At 44.2% G+C, this 20,794-nt stretch overlaps 1 protein-coding gene across 1 annotated transcript in view; it reads left to right on the forward strand.

Annotated features, from left to right (window-relative positions):
• The first annotated feature begins 20,542 nt into the window (after positions 1-20,542).
• LOC109901071 (RING finger protein 24) overlaps positions 20,543-20,794 on the forward strand; it is a 70,451-nt gene continuing 70,199 nt past the window's right edge. Inside the window, exon 1 of the mRNA XM_020497085.2 lies at positions 20,543-20,708. The gene's annotated coding sequence lies outside the window, so the exon portion shown is untranslated. The remainder of the gene's footprint in view (positions 20,709-20,794) is intronic.

Raw genomic sequence — 20,794 nt, forward strand, 5'->3', positions numbered from 1 at the left:
TGTGTCTCTCTGTCCCCACCTGGGTCAGGGAGTTATGCAGCCCACCGCCTGTCTCCCTGTCCCCTTACCCCTGCCTTCTGTCCAATGAACAATGAAACTAAAGGCTTCTGCCCCCCAATGTGAGGGAGTTGGGGACAGGGGAGAGAGGCAGGGTGAAAGGGAGGGAGGGACTGTAATAACAAACCTGGGTTCGTGTCCTGTCAGTGGCCTGGGAAGGGGAAGAAAAACTTCAAATGACAAAAACATCAGGAGGACCTTCCCATTCCAAACAATCCCTCCTGTTGTTCGTCCGGTGATCCGATGGTGAAGAGGTGACTGAGGGTGAAGGGGGGATGGGAGGAGGTAAAGATGACCCACTGACCTGTCTCAGGGGTTCATTTTAGTTTGTCATCCAGGAAATGGAGTGACGCCCTGATAGCATGGTGGTCCACTCCCCAGCTGTCCAGGATCCCTGCTTCCCTGTCCCTGAGCACGTTCACACACATACACACCCCACTTTACCCCATTATTCCATTATATCAACCAACAGGGATCTACTGGGGGTTTCTGGGGATTAGTGTTTAGCAGATAGATATATTATGCAGACCAAACATCTCTGTCTGACATGTAGATTCAAGGAATCACGTCAGCTCTATTCATGCATGTCTATAAACAACGTTTCACAACATCTGCCTCCTGAACATGCTCTCACCACATTCATTATTAAGTCACTTTTTTATAGAGCTCTATATTAAATCAAAGCTGGTATCTAGGTCTCCAAGGTGAGTGAAATAATAATCTACTGCGCAGCTTTGATCCAGAGGGTTTTCGAAGCTGTTGTTGTAAATTCAATTTTCAACGGAAAGGTGGGGAAACGCAATTCCACTGCAAATGAACAGACCTGATCATCAGTCAGAATACTTCATCACTGAGAACATGAAAGTCTGCTTGGAACTGTTTGTACACGAACAACAAAGCAAGCAAGCCAATATTCCATAAGAAGAGAGGAAGGATTTTCCCTCAAGTTTGCAGAAGCCTCCAAGGGATTCTGGGATTGCGAATCATAAAAGAGGGAATTCTTAATGGCATCCAAAATCATCAGGGAATGTTTTGAATTTCAACTGAGAGCAGTTGGAGAAAAACAACCATTCCACATTACATTGCATGTACAGTACATCCAAGACATCTGGTTTGTGGATAGCCTAGGCTCTCTCCTGTCTGGCTGTCTGGCTCCACGTAGCCTACAGTACCAGCATCTGTTTGTTTGTCATCTGAGACCCACCCTTGTCACCAGACCTGGGTTCAAATACTATTTGAAATCATTTACTTTATCTGTGCTTGATTAAGCTTGCCTGGCTTAGTAGACCAATAGAATAGCGTTGCTGTTTGATAAAAATCTTGAAGCATTTAAAAAAATATATATATATTTTTTACATGTATTGAAAGCAGTAACTCCCCTCCCTTCATGACTCTAGGATCAAGAACATGTATTCAAAATAGATTCTGAAAATTCGTAATTGTATGTTCATTCGTGGGAAAATATTTTCATTTTTTCAATTTCCTAAAACGTTTCTGTTTTGGAGATACCTGTAAGGGGTTTTCGTCAAACAGTGATGATAATACCAGAACTGTACTGGCCTACTGGCACTCTAGGCAGGCTAGAGCAAACACTCACAGTATTGGAAAGATTTCAAATAGTATTCAAACCCAGGTCTGCTCCATATACAATGTCTGCTTCTGGGTTTGTCATCTGAGACTAAGCCTTGCCACAGGGCCACGTAATGCTATATGCAGTCGGACTAGGGGGTCTTGTGGCCGTGGACCTATCGGGTGACAAAACAAAGTGTAGACTAGCGCAGCACAGCTGATTCAAAATGTCACAGTAGGGACAAGAGGGTACCAAGTTAGGGTACCAAGTTACTCAGCTGTGCAGACTCATCCACTGCCACCGAAAATGACTTTTTAAATGTTTATTTCACCTTTATTTAACCAGGTAGAAAAAGTAGAAAAATAAGTCAATATACAATGTGAGTAAATGAGGTGAGATAAGGGAGGTAAAGGCAAAAAAGGCCATGGTGGCGAAGTAAATACAATATAGCAAGTAAAACACTGGAATGGTAGATTTGCAGTGGAAGAATGTGCAAAGTAGAGATAGAAATAATGGGGTGCAAAGGAGCAAAATAAATAAATACAGTAGGGGGAGGAGGTAGTTGTTTGGGCTAAATTATAGATGGGCTATGTACACGTGCAGTAATCTGTGAGCTGTTCTGACAGCTGGTGCTTAAAGTTAGTGAGGGAGATAAGTGTTTCCAGTTTCAGAGATTTTTGTAGTTCGTTCCAGTCATTGGCAGCAGAGAAATGGAAGGAGAGGCAGCCAAAGGAAGAATTGGTTTTGGGGTTGACCAGAGAGATATACCTGCTGGAGCGCGAGCTACAGGTGGGTGCTGCTATGGTGACCAGCGAGCTGAGATAAGGGGGGACTTTACCTAGCAGGGTCTTGTAGATGACCTGGAGCCAGTGGGTTTGGCGACGAGTATGAAGCGAGGGCCAGCCAGACTTAAAGGGAGATTTGTGAGACCTTCCACCTCATTGATGTCTAACCTTTGACCTATAGGCATAGTATGACCTGGAGGCAGTGTTTGACTGATTGTTTGTGGTTGGTAGGTCACTAGCTACAGCATAACTGAGAATTGAACATATAGATCAATGGCCCTTGCTGCGACCTCACCTCTGGGTTTCCGTGTGTGTAATGATGCACAAGTCAACAGAACATCCCGCAGGACTATGGTAGACAGGACACAATCTCATTAATTGTTGCCTCAGGAGCTGGTTTGATGCAAAAACAAGCCTGATGATGTCAGACTAACGTGATAAAGGTAATCAGGGACTTGACTCTCTGTAACTAATGCAAAATCTGGTGCGAAATTTCACATGCTCCCTGGTAAACACATAAATAGATGCATCCACACACACTGTACTGTTTCAGTAGGGCACAGTGTACTGTGTTCTGTTGTTGCTTCATATGAAGTCGACTCGGTGTACAAATGATTTCCATATGACCTTCCCAAAGCCTTCACATTTGAGAACAAATGTCACCTTTGAGGGAGGCTGTTCACACACACGCACAAACACACACACGCAAACACACACACACCCACACTCCAGGTTGTAAATGTGTTAAATGGAAAGGTCAGTATCACAATCCCTCCACGGAGTAAAGCCCTGACCAGATTATTGATAGGTGAGGGTTGAAGTCCACATCATGCCATTACTGCACTTTGACAAGTTCTACCGAGCATGATAATGACTGTATCGTTTTTGACTTATCATAACCTGGAGAACCAGGTTATCCACTAATGTGGTCCATATTAGAACAGTCTAAGTCTCACATGATAAGGCTGATGCAAGTCCTGCTGAGACAGAAGTGCTCCTAATATGGACTCCGTAGCTGTGGCTTCCTTTCCTCAATCAGCTTGTGATCAGAACTAAATCTAATGCGGATGCTGAACAAAACAATATTATCGATAATGAATCAACATGATGACAGTATTTCTGTTGACTGGAAATAGTAAAAACACTAATCAGTATTCAACTTCACACCAATCAAAGAGAGACATGTTGTAAAAATACCTGGGTTCAATTACTATTTGAAATATTTATGTTTGCTGTAGCCTGCCTGGAGTGCCAGGTGTACAAGGTTTACATTTTGGGACATTCCCTGTTAGTTCCATTGCAACAGGGAGGCTCAATCAACAGCAGATAAAGTATTTGAAATAATTTCAAATGGTATTTGAACCCAGGTCTGGTTGGCAACTGATACCATAAAGTAAACACACAGCCGATCATCTAGGTCAGTGAGTGGAGTATATAGCCAGCCAGACCACCAGCTGGCCAAATACCATTACAATATGAAAATACTGATCAGGTTACTGGGAAACACACATATGCATTCATGCATGCACACACACAAACACACACACATACATGTGCTCACATTCTTTCTCACGTACATTTATTTCAAATGTGTACACACGTGCCACATATCACACATGTGGGCTCACACACTCAAACACACAAAGCACACAGACACACACTTTGTGAGTGTGAAGGATTGCAGTTTAAAGTCAAACTCTTGGATTGGCCACGCATTCCAAGCTGGATAGAAAAATCGGTTTGTCCCGGACGCTTGGTATTATGCTACTGCACACATCCAGTAACATTTAGATAAGAATCTAAATCACAAGCCAGGTGAGACTGAAGAAGGTCAAAATGCCACCTCGTATTTCTCTTGACCTTAACCTGAGCAATGTAAGTAACGTAACCATCTCTCTGAATACATCCAACGGGGTTAAAGTCGTCTCTCGCTCTCTTTGTCCCTTGCGCACAAAAAGTACTCGGTCTGTCAGTCACTCACTCTCACTCAATGGATGTGTCCGAATATCCGTATGTGCATCCTAGAGAGTAGGCGGTTTGAGTATGGGGAAAAAATGAAATAGTATGCAACATTTCGAAAATCGAGTATACTTCAAATGCCTAAATGTCATACTCCTTTTGGCTTTGACAACAGCTGATCAATTAGATATAGGGATGAGCTACCGAAATCAATGAATAATAGGAAACAACCCAATCACGCATGACACAAATTGAGTATGGTTTAAATGCCAGGATGTTATGCTCATTTCGGCTCTCCATCTACTAGAATTCGATGCATACTTTCCCACAATGCATTGGACGAGGTGGGCTGCGAGCGATAGGCGATAGTTCTCTTCAAGTAGCCAAACAACAAAACTCGGCTACTTTATTGGGTAGATGCCACATAAGAGAAGCTTCTGAGGTGGTGTTCAAATGTAGGCTGAGTAGTTCTTGTTCTCCTTAAAATGATCACAAGTATTGCATCGTATGCTACATCTTTGAAAACAGAAGTACTTTTTTTTAATTACCCAAAGTGGATTTCTGTTTTCTCATTGAAAAGTGTTTCTTTGTTCTCTTGGCCTTAGTCAGAGCTTTTAAACAAAATGCTAAGCATCTTTTTTATTTCTGAATGTGTCAGCTCCGTGGACTCGGGTGTGGCTGCATTTTTGATGTCATGTTATTCGGACATGTTGATTTGAACATACAGATTGTTTTGGTTTTGTAGGCTACCTATTTAATTGTTCCATTTATGGATCAAGCCTTAGCAGTCATTCTGATCTCAATACCAATTATCACTTTAGTTTATTATGTTGCTGTCCAGCGGTTCTGAATTTGCCATGTCCTGTACCTGACTGTCCATGTTGTTCTGTGCAATAGCCATTTGATTTGAACATTTGATTAGTTTTGGTGTGTCTATAAACTATGTAATTTAATTTATATAGACCTATGTTGGAACACTTTGGTTTCACTAATATGTTGAAATGGAACCAAAATGATATGTTTCTGTCTTCAATCCTTTTTAAGAGAGATGGGCTATATTGGTTACGGTATAGGTTGAATGTAATAGTCTGCCTATAACCAGCCTGAGTAGGCTGCGTTCCTATTCTATTCAGAGTTTATTCAGTTGTAAATGAGCTATTATCAGGCTGGTTAATGCAATGCATGTCTGTTGAATTTGGAAAAATCCACCTGCACTCGGCCCCGCCCCACCTACTCAGCTAGTCAGAAGCCGCTACTACGTTGCTGCCGTGGCACACTGCATACTCTTTAATAAACGCTGCGTGCTAAATAGTATGCGGCAATTAGTACATACACTGAGTATATCAAACGTTAGGAACACCTTCCTAATATTGAGTTGCACTCCCCCCGCCCCCTTTTTTTGCCTTTAGAACAGCCTCAACCAGGATGTAGGTATACGCCCACACCATTCTGCTGTTGGGGTACACCCACACCATTTCAACAACAGAAAAGCTGCTTTTTAATATATTTAAATAAATAAAAGATTCAGGCAAATCTATTTAAATTACTATGAGTGTACAAAACATTAGGAACACCTTCATAATATTGAGTTGCACTTGCTTAATGTTTTGGATACTCAGTGTAGTATGCAGTTTAAGTATGTAGTACACTAGTATGGGCACTCACTCACTCACACAAACACACACACACTCTTGCTGGGCTTGCATAATCCACGGTGGACTCAACAAGAAAATTCCTTCCAGAGAAAATATTGTTAACACATGATTTACTATAAATAAATCTGTTTAAATCCCCTCCGTGGTTCAGTGTGTTCTTTTGTGTTCCTTCCAGCTCAGCAAATGGTAACAACCCAAGGAGGAGGGGGGGGGGGGGGGGGGCTGTATGTGTGTATATTCAGTACCAGTCAAAAGTTCCAGGGTTTTTCTTTATTTTTTACTACTACAAGTTAGGGTTGGTATACAAAAGATAGCCCTGTTTGGTAAAAGACCAAGTCCATATTATGGCAAGAACAGCTAAAATAAGTAAAGAGAAACAACAATCCATCATTACTTTAAGACATGAGAGTCAGTCAATACGGAAAAGTTTAAGAACTTTGAAAGTTTCTTCAAGTGCAGTCGCAAAACCATCAATCGCTATGATGAAACTGGCTTTCATGAGGACCCCCACAGGAAAGGAAGACCCAGAGTTACCTCTGTTGCAGAGGATAAGTTCATTAGAGTTACCAACCCCAAATAAATGCTTCACAGAGTTCAAGTAACAGACACATCTCAACATCAACGGTTCAGAAGAGACTGCATGAATCAGGCCTTCATGGTTGAATTGATGCAAAGAAACCACTACTAAAGAACAACAATAATAAGAAGAGACTTGCTTGGGCAAAGAAACACGAGTAATGGACAATAGACCAGTGGAAATCTGTACAAATTTGAGATTTTTGATTCCAACTGCCGTGTCTTTGTGAGACGCAGAGTAGGTAAGGATCATCTCCGCATGTGTGGTTCCCACTGTGAAGCATGGAGGAGGAGGTGTGATGGTGAGGGGGTGCTTTGCGGGTGACACTTTTAGTGATTTATTTAGAATTCAAGGCACACTTAACCAACATGGCTACCATAGAATTCTGCAGCGATACGCCATCCCATCTTGTTGCGCTTAGTGTGACTATCATTTGTTTTTCAATAGGAAAAAATCCCCAAAACACACCTCCAGGCTGAGTAAGGTCTATTTGACCAAGGAGAGTGATGGAGTGTTGCGTCAGATTACCTGGCCTCCACAATCACTTGACCTCAACCTAATTGAGATGGTTTGGGATGAGTTGGACCAAAGAGTGAAGGAAAAGCAGCCAACAAGTGCTCAGCAATGTGGGAAGTCCTTCAAGACTGTTGGAAAAACATTCCTCATGAAGCTGGTTGAGAGAATGCCAAGAGTGTGTCAAGCTATCATCAAGGCAAAGGGTGACTACTTTGAATAATCTAAAATATTAAATAAATGTTGATTTGTTTAACACTTTTTTGGTTATTACATGATTCCATACATGTTATTTCATAGTTTTGATGTCTACACTATTATTCTACAATGTAGAAAATAGTAAAAATAAAGAAAGACCCATGAATGAGTAGGTGTGTCCAAACTTTTGACTTTTGATACACACACTAGCGGTTTTAGGTTTTAGAACAAGATATGCATACCATATCTTGTTCTTAAAGTGGGATCGAAGGAGAATTTTCCACCAACCATCGTTGCGTGTGTTTGTGTCCTTAAACTACGTTTCCGGTAGACATTCTAATTTCATCCACCACTTAACAAAGGTGTCACAACTTCGGCCGAAGTCGGTTCCTCTCCTTGTTCGGGTGGCGTTCTGTGGTCGACGTCACCAGTCTTCTAGCCATCGCCGATCCACCTTTCATTTTCCATTTGTTTTGTCTTGTTTTCCCACACCCCTGGTTTTCATATCCCTCATTACTTGTTGTGTATTTAACCGTCTGTTCCCCCCCATGTCTGTGTGTGAAATTGTTTGTTGTAAGTGCTTGTGCACATTTTGACTGGTGTGCGACGGGTTTTCTACCCATATTTTGTTATTCTGTTTGCCGTTGGTTTTGATAATTAAACTGCTCCGGTTATTACCCAGTTCTGCTCTCCTGCATCTGACTTCCCTGCCACCAGTTACGCACCCCTTACAAAAGGCATGTTTCGAGTGGTTAGACACTTACGCTGGGTTCGTAATCTTATTGATGCCATGTGCATACATGACATGGCTCTGTTACAGTAGATGGCACAGTTCAGAATTTATGGCATCTACAGTAGACAGAGTCTCTGTCTCCTTAGCTAAGGTTACCACAATAACCATCAGAGAACAGTGTGATGTCTATATATGTGACAGAATGTTTTGTTCAATTGAAGTTTTGATTACAGTCAACCCTATTGAAATGGGGGAATCTATTCAAAAGGTGGAAAGTGTCATCACATAGGAGTAATGCATAGTTCTGATGGGAGTAATGCATAGTCCCCCCCCCCCCTCCCCCCACACACATATGCACGCAGACCTGCCATCATCACATCCACACACAGAGCGAGAAGGGACACGCCCCCCACACAAACACACACTTATACAGAAATGCCATCACCACATCCACACACAGACCACACAGAGACACAGGCACAGGCACACACACACACACACACACACACACACACACATGACCAAAGGTCCGCAGCTGGAGTTGTAGGGAGGAAGCAGGCACAGTAAGCAGCTTATGTAAGTCCCCAACAGCTAGGCCGGAGGATTCGGGAACAGAGCTTAATATGTTGTCGTGGGGGGAAAGGCTGTGGCCAAGATCTGTGCGTGAAAGAGAGGGGGGGGGGGGGGGTAGAGCGGGGGGAGTGATTACTTTTAGAGGGGGCTTTGAATGGACAGACTGAAAATGATGTTTTTTTGTCATCAGTTTGAGGTTAGGGACATCTGTTACTAAAAGAAGGGGATTGGCTGCACGTTGAGTTAATGCGTTATGATTATGAAACACTGCAGTGGTTGATGTAATACTATGGAGAAGGGTAGCATATTGGTCAAACCATTGCTGGTTCCACATCAATAATCAAAGCACATACTTTGGCATTTTATAGTTCCTCTGTTAATGTTCTATGAACGTGGAAAGTAAGTCAATGTATTCTGTGGTTATAGAGCGGTGTATGTGGTCAATCTAATAGGTTATATAGAAAGCATTCCGTTTACCATCATTTTCAATGGCACACAATGAGAGCTTGCAGAAGATATCTATCACAGGCACTGCCACAGTGAGACGCAATGACGCATATTCAATGGTGATATGGTTTTGTTCATATTTTGTTGATATGAAAGCAAAGAACGAAGACATAATGTAGTCCTGTGTCAGTGTCTCAAGGGATGAGAATATTTCCTTCTGATATCATATGACCCTTTTATATTTAAATACGTTGACTCTGAGTGTGTTTGTCCCCAACCCCTTGTGCCCAGCTGGGCTGCTGATAGTCCTCTTCTTAGTGTGTCTGAGTCCCAAATAGTACCCTGTTCCTTATGCAGCGCACTACTTTTTTTCAGGTCAAATGTAGTGCTCTACGCAGTGAATAGGGTGCCATTTGGAGCACAGCCTCTGTCTCACGTCACCTGAATAGGTAGTGAAGAGAGGGAGGAAGGTAGGGAGTGAGAGGGACTGGATGGGCAGAGAAAATCCCTGCTCAAGTATGGTGCATTCGGAAAGTATTTAGACCCCTTGACTTTGTCCATATTTTGTTACGTTACAGCCTTATCCTAAAATGTATTCAATATTTTTTTTAACACGTCAATCTACACACAATACCCCATAATGACAAAGCGAAAACAGCTTTTGGAGATTTTTGCAAATGTACTAAAACAAAACAAAAAACAGACATTCCTTATTAACATAAGTATAAGTATACCAATTTCTATGAGATTTGAAATTGAGCTCAGGTGCATACTGTTCCCATTGATCATCCTTGAGATGTTTCTACAACTTGATTGGAGTACACCTGTGGTAAATTCAATTGATTGGACATGATTCGGAAAGGCACACACTTGTCTATGTAAGGTCCCACAGTTAACAGTGCATGTCAGAGCAAAAACGAAGCCATGAGGTCGAAGGAACTGTCCGTAGAGCTCCGAGACAGGATTGTGTCGAGGACAAACTAAGCAATCAGGTCAGGGAAGTGACCAAGAACCTGTTGGTCACTCTGACAGCGCTCCAGAGTTCCTCTTGGAGATGGAAGAACCTTCCAGAAGGACAACAGTCTCTGCAGCACTCCACTAATCAGGCCTTTATGGTAGAGTGGCCAGACGGAAGCCACTCCTCCGTAAAAGGCACATGACAGCGAGCTTGGAGTTTACCAAAAGGCACCTAAAGATTTTCAGACCATGGGAAACAAGATTATCTGGGCTGATGAAACCAAGATTGAATTATTTGGCCTGAATGACAAGCGTCACGTCTGGAGGAAACCTGGCACCATCCCTACGGTGAAGCATGGTGGTGTTAGTAGCCAGAGCCCGGACTTGAACCTGATCGAACATCTCTGGAGAGACCTGAAAATAGCTGTGCAGCGACGCTCCCCATCCAACCTGACAGAGCTTGAGAGGATCTGCAAAGAACAATGGGAGAAACTCCCCAAATACAAGTGAGCCAAGCTTGTAGCGTCATACCCAAGAAGACTCGAGGCTGTATTCACTGACAAAAGTGCTTCAACAAAGTACTGAGTAAAGGGTCTGAATACTTATGTAAATTAGATTATTATTATTATTTTTAATACATTTGCAAAACATTTCTAAAACATGTTTTTGCTTTGTCATTATCGGGTATTGTGTTTAGATTGATGAGGGGATTTTTTACATTTGTTTTTTACATTACAAATGTTTTACATTTGTTTTTAGAATAAGGCTGTAACGTAAAACAATGTGAAAAAAGTCAAGAGGTCTGAAATGCTTTCCAAATGCATTGTACACCAGTCACATCTGGTGGCACTGGCAACTCGTGTAGGAACATGTGATTGAGGATGCATGTGTGCCAAAGCAATACATAATACACTTGCTACAATTAGTACACTCACAACAAGTGTAACAATGCTGTGGAAATCAATCAACCTGGACTCAGGGGTCGATGTAACATAGTCAAATGTGTGTGAGTGTTTGAGAAAGTCATGTGAATATGCATAGAGGCAGTGCAAATAGTCTGAGGGTGCAGATAGACCGACATTTTTCTACCTCCAGTTAGTAAGAAATGTTATGTTTCGTATGGTATGTATTCATTTTTGTATGTCCATCATCCATTTCATATGATATGTAACATTCTCAAATTTGTACGATATATTACGAATTCTAATTTGTGCGATTTGTTATGAATTCCAATTTGTTGTGGCTAACATTGGTTAGGTGTCTAACATTAGCTAAGCTAGGGATTAGGTTAAAGTATATGTTTTTGATGTATGGTTGTGTTTGCTGCCAGCTTGAGGTTGTATGCTGACATTACAATTGTTATATTTACCTTCCAGTTCACGGCTTGGCAAAGTTGATAACAAAGAGAATATGTATGCTGTTGTCTGTTCTTTTGGGTCCGTTACTGTATGTCTCATTCTGGATAGAAGATTGATTCTGTTTCAAGGTAACACAACCAGGTGCAACTCACAATGGTTAATGGAGGACTTACATTCCTGGGAGAGAAGAGTCCTCCTTTTAAAGGTCAAGGAACATGGTTCTTTTGTGAACCTGTCCTTTTATATAGGGAGTAGTGTTTTATGTACACTTCCCTGCATATTTATTTGAACACTGAAGATGAAATTGTAACATTTTTCTCTATAATCCACCATTTCATATTCTTCATATGAAGCGACAGTACAGAGTCACCTTGCATTGGAGGGTATTTACATGCATATCTGTTTAACCTTTTAGAAATGAAAGCACTTTATGTATCTAGACCTCCTATGTGAATACGTTTTTTTTCCCACAAGTATTTGGACAAATTCACTGTGAATAAAAATGGTCAAAAGTTTGGTATTTGGTCTCATATTCCTTGCACACAATGACCACATCAAGCTTGTTGCTCTACAAACTTGTTGGATGCATTTGCAGTTTGTTTTGGTTGTATTTTGGATTATGTTTTGCCCAACAGGAACTGAATGAGTAATAGTGTATTGTCATTTTGGAGTCACTTTTATTGTAAAATAAGAATAGAAAAAGTTTCTGAAAACTTCTACATTTAATGTGGATGCTACTATGATTATAGAGAATCATGACTGAATCATGAATAATGATGAGTGAGAAAATTACAGAGGAACAAGGATCATACCCCCCCCCCCAAAAAAAATACAAAACTTCCCTTGGTCGTTCCACGAAATGATTGCTTTTTGTGTCCCTTTGATATTTTTAGTAGAAATTGTGCACAAATATGACATTTTCAAGGCCTGATATAATACATTAAGTGCCCTTTAATATAGACCACATCGAAAATTCAATCAATCTGATTTTTATATGAATAAAGACTTGCTGAAGTGCCCAAATTCAGCATTTTGACATGTCCCTCTGTGACTTCTAGGAAGATTCTGACACACTTAACCCCCTCATCATTGTAAAGCCCTAGTTATTTTTGTTGCTTTGACAATGTCATTTCTGAAGATGATTATTTATTTATTGTGATTAGTGATTCACTTTGAGGTCAACTCTGTTAAGTGAACTGGACTCTCGTTTCAATGTGGTGAAAGTATTCCTTTTTAAAGGTATATTTTTTTCAGAAGAAAGATTTAACATCTAGTAGTCAAATCACAGTGTATATTCGGGTGAGTCGGTTCTATTCTTTGTGGCCATTTTGTGGTGGAGAACTGAGCGGTTCGAACATAACACGTCGACCCTGTGACCCATGGATAGGCAGGCTAGAATGTTTTTAACAATGACATGTTTTTGTTTAGCTTGTTTAAAATTGCCCCTCCATGTTGCACACAACAAGCTTGTCACAGGTCTATTTATGGATGATTTTAAGATGAATTCGTCAAGTTAATTGTCATGAATCTTCCCCTGGTGTAACAATGTTATGGGTTCGTTGTCTGAGTCAGGCGCAGGACACAGGTTTGAGGAAAAACACAAAAGTCTTTACTCAAAATATTAAGACGGAATATCTCCAACAAGGAAACATTACGTAATGAGAAAAACCTCCAACACACACGGTACCACAAAACAATCACGGACAAAACAGAAAGGTAGACGAGAGATTAAATAAGGAACATAATAAAGGATTAGAAATCAGGTGTGCGTAATCAAGACAAAACAAAAGGAAAAAGGAAACATGGATTGGTGATGACTAGAAAGCCGGTGACGTCGACCGCCGAACGCCGCCCGAACAAGGAGAGGAGCCGACTTCAGCCGAAGTCGTGACAGTACCCCCCACTTGACGCGCGGCTCCAGCAGTGTGCCGACACCGGCCTCGGGGACGACCCGCAGGACGGGACGCAGGGCGATCCGGACGGAGACGGTGAAACTCCTGTATTAAAGATGGGTCTAGGATGTCCTCCGCCGGTACCCAGCATCGCTCCTCCGGGCCGTACCCCTCCCACTCCACCAGGTACTGAAGGCCCCTCGCCCGACGCCTTGAGTTCATGATGGCTCATACGGTGTACGCCGGGGCCCCCTTGATGTCCAGAGGTGGTGGAGGAACCTCCTGCACCTCAGACTGCTGGTGCGGACCAACCACCACCAGGCCTGAGGAGAGACACATTGAACGAGGGGTTAATATGGTAATCATGGGGAGTTGTAACCTATAACAAACCTCGTTCAGTCTCCTCAGGACTTTAAATGGCTCCACAAACCGCGGACCCAACTTCTAGCAGGGCAGGTGAAGGGGTAGGTTTCGGGTCGAGAGCCAGACCCGATCCCCCGGTACATACACCGGGGCCTCACTGCGGTGGCGGTTGGCACTTGCCTTTTGCCGTTGTAGTCGCACATGGGCAGCATTCCAAGTCTCCTCCGAGTGCCGAAACCATTCATCCACCGCAGGAGCCTCGATCTGGCTCTGATGCCATGGTGCCAGGACCGGCTGGTAACCCAGCACACACTGAAAAGAAGATAGGTTGGTGGACGAGTGGCGGAGGGAGTTTTGAACACCGCCCACTCTCACGGCCGGTCCTGGCAATAGGACCGCAGAAACCTACCCACATCCTTTCCACCTGCTGTTACTCTCGGGGTGGAAACCTGAGGTAAGACTGACCGAGACCCCCAGGCGTTCCATAAACGCCCTCCAGACTCTTGACGTAAATTGGGGACCCCAATCAGAAACTATATCCTCAGGCACCCCTTAGTGCTGGAATACATGAGTGAACTGGGCCTCAGCAGTCTGTAGAGCCGTAGGGAGACCGGGCAAAGGAAGAAGACGGCAGGACTTAAAAAACCGATCCACAACGAGCAGGATCGTGGTGTTACTCCGCGACGGGGGAAGATCAGTCACGAAATCCACCGATAGGTGTGACCCAGGTCGTTGTGGAACGGAAAGGGGTTGCAATTTCCCTCTGGGCAGATGTCTAGGTGCCTTGCACTGTGCGCATACAGAACATGAGGAGACATAAACCCTCACATCGTTAGCTAACGTGGGCCACCAGTACTTCCCAGCAAGACAGCGCACTGTCCGACCGATGCCAGAATGACAAGAGGAGGGTGAGGCGTGGGCCCAACATCAAACGGAATGTTCAAATGCCCAACTGGACACTGTGGGGGGGTAGGTTCTGCACGTGACGCCCGCTCGATGTCCGCGTCCACCTCCCATACCACCGGTGCCACCAGGCAAGAAGCTAGAATTATGGGAGTGGGATCCGTGGACCGCTCCTCTGTATCATACTGCTGGGACAGTGCGTCTGCCTTAAAGTTCTGGGAACCTGGTTTGTAGGAAAGGGTGAAAACAAAACGGGTAAAAAAAACATGGCCCACCTTGCTTGAAGAGGGTTCAGTCTCCTCACTGCTCGAATGTACTCCAGATTTCGGTGGTCAGTCCAAATGCGGAAAGGGTGTCTAGCCCCCTCAAGCCAATGCCTCCACGCCTTCAGGGCTCCGACAACAGCCAACAACTCCCTATCCCCCACGTCATAGTTTCGCTCTGCCGGACTGAGCTTCTTCGAAAAAGAAAGCACAGGGGCGGAGTTTTAGTGGCATACCCGAGCGCTGAGAGAGCACAGCTCCTATTCCAGCCTCGGAAGCGTCCACCTTAACTATGAACGCTAAGGAGGGATCCGGATGCGCCAGCATGGGAGCCGAGGTAGACAGAGCCTTCAGGTGACCAAAAGCCCTGTCCGCCCCTGCTGACCACTGCAGTCGCGCCGGTCCCCCCTTCAGCAAGGAGGTAATGGGAGCCCCACTGCAACTCCTTTACCGTGGTTGGAGTCGGGCAGTTAAGCATGGCTGAAATGCGGTCATTCTCCATCTCCACCCGACGCGGTAAAGCGGTACCCTAGGAAGGAGACGGACTGTTGGAAGAATAGACATTTCTCCGCCTTGACGTATAGGTCATGCTCCAACAGTCGACCAAGCACCCTGCGTACCAGGGACACATGCTCGGCGTAGCGGAGTATATTAGAATGTCATCTATATACACCACTACCCTCTTCCCGTGCAGGTCCCAGAAAATCTCATCAACAAAGGATTGGAAGACTGATGGAGCATTCATTAACCCATACGGCATGACGGGGTACTCATAGTGCCCAGAAGTGGTGCTAAATGCTGTCTGCCACTCATCTCCCGCCCGGGTACGCACCAGGTTGTAAGCGCTCCGCAGGTCCTATTTTGTGAAGAAGTGCGCCCCGTGTAATGACTCTGTCATACTGGCGATGAGAAGCAGCGGGTAACTATATTTTACCGTAATCTGGTTCAAACCTCGATAATCAATACACGGGCGTAAACCTCCCTCCTTCTTCTTCACAAAAAAGAAACTCTAGGAGACAGGTGAAATGGAATGCCGAATGTATCCCTGTCCCAGAGATTCGGTGACATATGTCTCCATAGCCGCCGTCTCCTACTGTGACAGAGGATACACGTGACTCCTGGGGAGTGCAGCGCCTACCAGGAGATTTATCGCACAATCCCCCGGTCGATGGGGTGGTAATTGAGTCCCTTTCTTTTTAAAGAAGGTGAGTGCCAAATCGGCATATTCGGGAGGAATGTGCATGGTGTAAACCTGGTTTGGACTTTCCACCTTAGTGGCACCTAAGGAAACACCTACACACCTCCCTGTTGCCACGAAATAGTAGGATCATGAGAGCCCAACTAGGGAAGACCCAATACAACGGGAAACGCAGGAGAGTCGATGAGAAAGAGATTAATTCTCTCCTTACGACCCCCCTGGGTTGTCATAGCAATGGGAGCTGTGACCTCCCTAATTAGACCTGACACCAAAGGACGACTATCTAGGGCATGTACAGGGAAGGGAACATCAACAGGAACAATAGGAATCACTAATCTAAGTGCCAAGGACCTGTCAATAAAGTTCCCAGCTGCGCCTGAATCTACTAGCGCCTTATGCTGGGAATGAGGGGAAAATCCAGGTAATTCAATAGGTAACCACATGTGAGCAACAGGGGGCTCTGGGTGAGTTGTGTGCCTACTCACCTGGGATGAACCACCAGTGTTCCGCCTGCTACCTTGACCTCCCGGAGGACCTCCCCAGCACCGACCAGCAGTGTGCCCTCTGCGGCCACAGCTAGTACATGTAATGGTCCCCCCTCCGGCCCCCCTCATCGCAGCCCCTCACAACTCCATAGCTGTTGGGTCAACGGAGCTGGGAGATGGAATGAACTGACCCCGATCTGGACTTCCGAGGGGAGGCCAACAGGTTATCCAGCCGGATAGATAAGTCCACCAGCTGGTCCAGGTTGAGAGTGGTGTCCCTGCAGGCTAGCTCCCTACGAACATCCTCTCGCAAACTACACCTGTAGTGATCGATCAGGGCCCGCTCATTCAGTCCAGCGCCCGCCACCAGAGTTCGAAAGTCCAGCGCAAACTCCTACGTGCTCCTCATCCCCTGCCTTAAATGGAACAGACGTTCCCCCGCCGCTCTCCCTTCTGGTGGATGGTCAAAAACTGCCCGGAAGCGGCGAGAGAAGTCCTCATAATTGTCCAGGGTCGGGCCCTCCCTTCCCCAGATGGAGTTGGCCCACTCCAGGGCTTTATCCGTTAGGTGGGAGATGAAGGCGCTCACTCTCTCGTGTCCCGAAGGGGCAGGCTGAACAGCTGCCAGGTAGAGCTCCAGCTGGAGTAAGAACCCCTGGCACCCGGCAGGTGTTCTGTCATACGTACAAGGGAGCGAGAGACGAATCCCACTGGACCCTATGACGGATGGGTGGGCATCGGTGCAGGCTGAGGTGCGGGAGGAGATGGTGTGGCTTGATTAATTGGAAATCCTCCTCTCTCCCATCTGTCCATAGTCTGCAGCACGCGATCCATGGCTGTCCCTAGACTTTGTAGCATGGGCGCGTGCTACTGAACACGCTCCTCTACCGGGAGCCTGCTGACTCCATGAATCTGGTCCGTAATTCTGTAACAATGTGCTGGGTTCGTTGTCTGAGTCAGGCGCAGGACACAGGTTTGAGGAAAAACACAAAAGTCTTTACTCAAAATATTAATACAAAAAACGGAATATCTCCAAAAGGAAATTAGAAAACCCTCCACCACACACGATAACACAAAACAATCACGGACAAAACAGAAAGGTAGACGAGAGGTTAAATAAGGAACATAATAAGGGATTAGAAATCAGGTGTGCGTAATCAAGACAAAACAAAAGGAAAAAGGAAACATGGATTGGTGATGACTAGAATGCCGGTGACGTCGACCGCCGAACGCCGCCCGAACAAGGAGAGCGTCCGACCTCAGCTGAAGTCGTGACACTTGGAGGGAGAACTGAGCGATTTCTGCTTTTGACCATCGCTTCTCCTGAGTCCGTACAGGAGTTGCAGCGATGAGACAAGACTGTAACTACCAATCTTCTACCAAATCTGATTTTATGACTTTGTTGCTGTGCCAGCTACCGTGGTGACAACTCTGCAGAGATGCCTTCAGGGCATTCATGACAACAAATTCCAACCTGCCCTTGTTACGGTCAACCCTGTTACTTTTTTGGGCACTTAATAGGCAATTACAATAGTCATTTTGTTACTTTATCTTTTGAGATGGTAAAATATGTTTTTTATTAAGTTGAACGTGTTTGCACACACATTTGCCCACCGACGTCAAACTGCTGTCAGGTGAATACCCTGATGAGAACAACGAGCACGCAGATGAGCTTCCCTGAAACAGTTTCTGGCAGTTTTGTGCAGAAATTCTTCGATTGTGCAAACCCACAGTTTCTTCAGCTGTTCAGGTAGTTGGTCTCAGATGATCCCGCAGGTGAATAAGCCGGATGTGGTGGTACTGGGCTGGCGTGGTTACACGTGGTCTGCAGTTGTGAGGCTATTGGACGTACTGCCAAATTCTCTAAAATGACGTTGGAGGTGGCTTCTGGTAGAGAAATTAACATTCAATTCTGGTAGACATTCCTGCAGTCAGCATGCCAATGGCACGCTCCCTCAAAACTTGAGACGTCTGTGGCATTGTGTTGTGTGACAAAACTGCACACTTTAGAGTGTCCTTTTATTGTCCCCAGCACAAGGGTATTTTCATATCTGTTTTACCATTTAGAATGGAAGGCACTATGTATCTACTATAGTCCCCATTTGAAGGTGCCATAAGTATTTGGACAAATCTATAGTTTGGGACTATAAGGTTCTATCTGCATTTTTGTCCAAATTATATTGACAAAGTCTTGTTCTGTTCAATGTTCTCTACCTATATAGTACTCTAAATTCCCCAAGTCATGTTGTTAAGTTAAAAGAATAGAATATAAACATTTCTGAAAGATTGAACCTTATTGTCCCAAACTCTAGAACAACATGTATAGTGTATTACATTTAGTCAAAAGTTTAGGAGGTCCCATCTTCCTCTACTTTCTTCATTGCCTCAGCATATGACAACTTCTGTACTACTCTAACCCTGGAAACCTCAACCTGCCTCTCTCGCACGGGACATTTCTGATCCCCTGCCCCATGGGCACCCCTACAATTAACACATACCACTACTTTCCCCAATGCTACACATTAATTTGTCTCATGACCTTCTGCCCACTTCTCACACCTAGGAACCTCCCTCCCACATACTGCTTCCACATGCCCATAAGCTTGACACCTGTAACAACGTAATGTGTTCGGCACAAACGCTCGCACCGGATAACTTGTATATCCTAACGTCACTTTGTCGAGCAAAGGCTAAATATCAAAACTCAAAAGAACAGACAATGTTTCTCCACTCACGCCACCCTGTCTGCGTCGCACCAAACGGCGAGCGTCACAAACACCGGGAATCTTTTCCATTCGTTGGTCAGCTTTCACATTTACCGCTACCCCAGTAAACACTCCTTTCTTGCCCCTGGTGAGAGCCTTGCAGCTTTCCTCCTGGTTCACCGAGCGCGTGCAGCAGTCACCTGCACAGATAGGTGTAATACATGGAATGTTATCAAACACATCAAACATATGGAAACACCATTTGACTCTGTTCTATTTATTCCATTCCAGCCATTACAATGAGTCAGTCCTCCTATAGCTCATCACACCAACCTCCTCTGGTATGTATATCTTTTGTTTATACAGTTTTCGTCCGTTGTTGTTCTGAACCCACTGGACGCAAGTCGTTGTGACTCACCACCCCACTACCCACATCCGTTGGTTGGTTGCGCATGCTGGTCTACCCTGTCTAATCCCCATATACTAAAATATCCACGTAAACCATTAGCCAGCCAGACATATATCATGGGTTAGAAGATTATGATTATATTATGAAGTTATTATTTAAGAGCATTGAAGATAAATCATAATCAGTCCCAAAAAATATTGCGCTAGCTAAATAGCAGATTTACATAAATCATCAACATCCATGATGAGCTGATAGCCCACCCTATTTCCCCGATGTAAATCATGTCTTTAGGAGGCACTGTGACTAGCTTGCTTACAATTTGTGATGCTGAGGGAGTGTGTTGTTGCAGAAATAAATAGACCTATTCTATGTAAAAAAAAATATATATATATTTTTTTTTTTAACATTTTGAGCACCTGCCCCTTGAAAGGTCTGTACACTGTACTGGTGTGCAAGCTGCCCCATTGGGGGCTTAAGTTACGTAACACTGCGACCCTGTCCCTTTCAGAGCGAAGGACAATGAGGAGCTGGTATGCACATGACATAGGCCGACAGGCTGACTACTGTCCCTTAGAAAATACATCCCTTTCATCTTTTGCAATTTACAGGAAGCAGAACGAGAGATGCATTCATATTTGAATAGTGCGTACATAAATGAGCTGTATAATACTATAGCTGCGAATCCTATTTCTCCTCACATGTGCTTTGCTATATCGTCTTTCTGTTGTGAGTGTGTTGTTGTGAGTTTGTTTTTGTTTTCCCCAATTATTTTTGAAAATGCTGAGCAGAGTATACTACTGTATAACTTATGCCACATTACCGGAATTACCATTCCAGTGCCACCTGACCTGTCAGGCACAGTTTTCAACAGTAGAGGGCAGTAGAGATTCATATATTGTGGAAACAGCTCACGAGTCAACTCTTTCGCTGCCTCTCAAGACAAGGGGCAGACTGCCGAAACATAACTCAACACTAAATATCCACACATGTATTTGATGGAATGCGTTGTAAAAGTTGGCGGTAAAGTTCCCAAAACGAGACAAGAAATGCTTCTCTAGAAGGCAACGATTGAGCACACATTCCAAAAGAGCACCAAGGTTACAGCAAAGTAAGTAAACAGAGAGAAAAACCAGACATAGAATGACTGATATTTGAGTTGCCTCTGATAAATAAAATTAAATAAAATAGTAATTC

This window comes from Oncorhynchus kisutch, linkage group LG12 (genome assembly GCF_002021735.2).
Source record: "Oncorhynchus kisutch isolate 150728-3 linkage group LG12, Okis_V2, whole genome shotgun sequence".
NCBI lineage: Eukaryota > Metazoa > Chordata > Actinopteri > Salmoniformes > Salmonidae > Oncorhynchus > Oncorhynchus kisutch.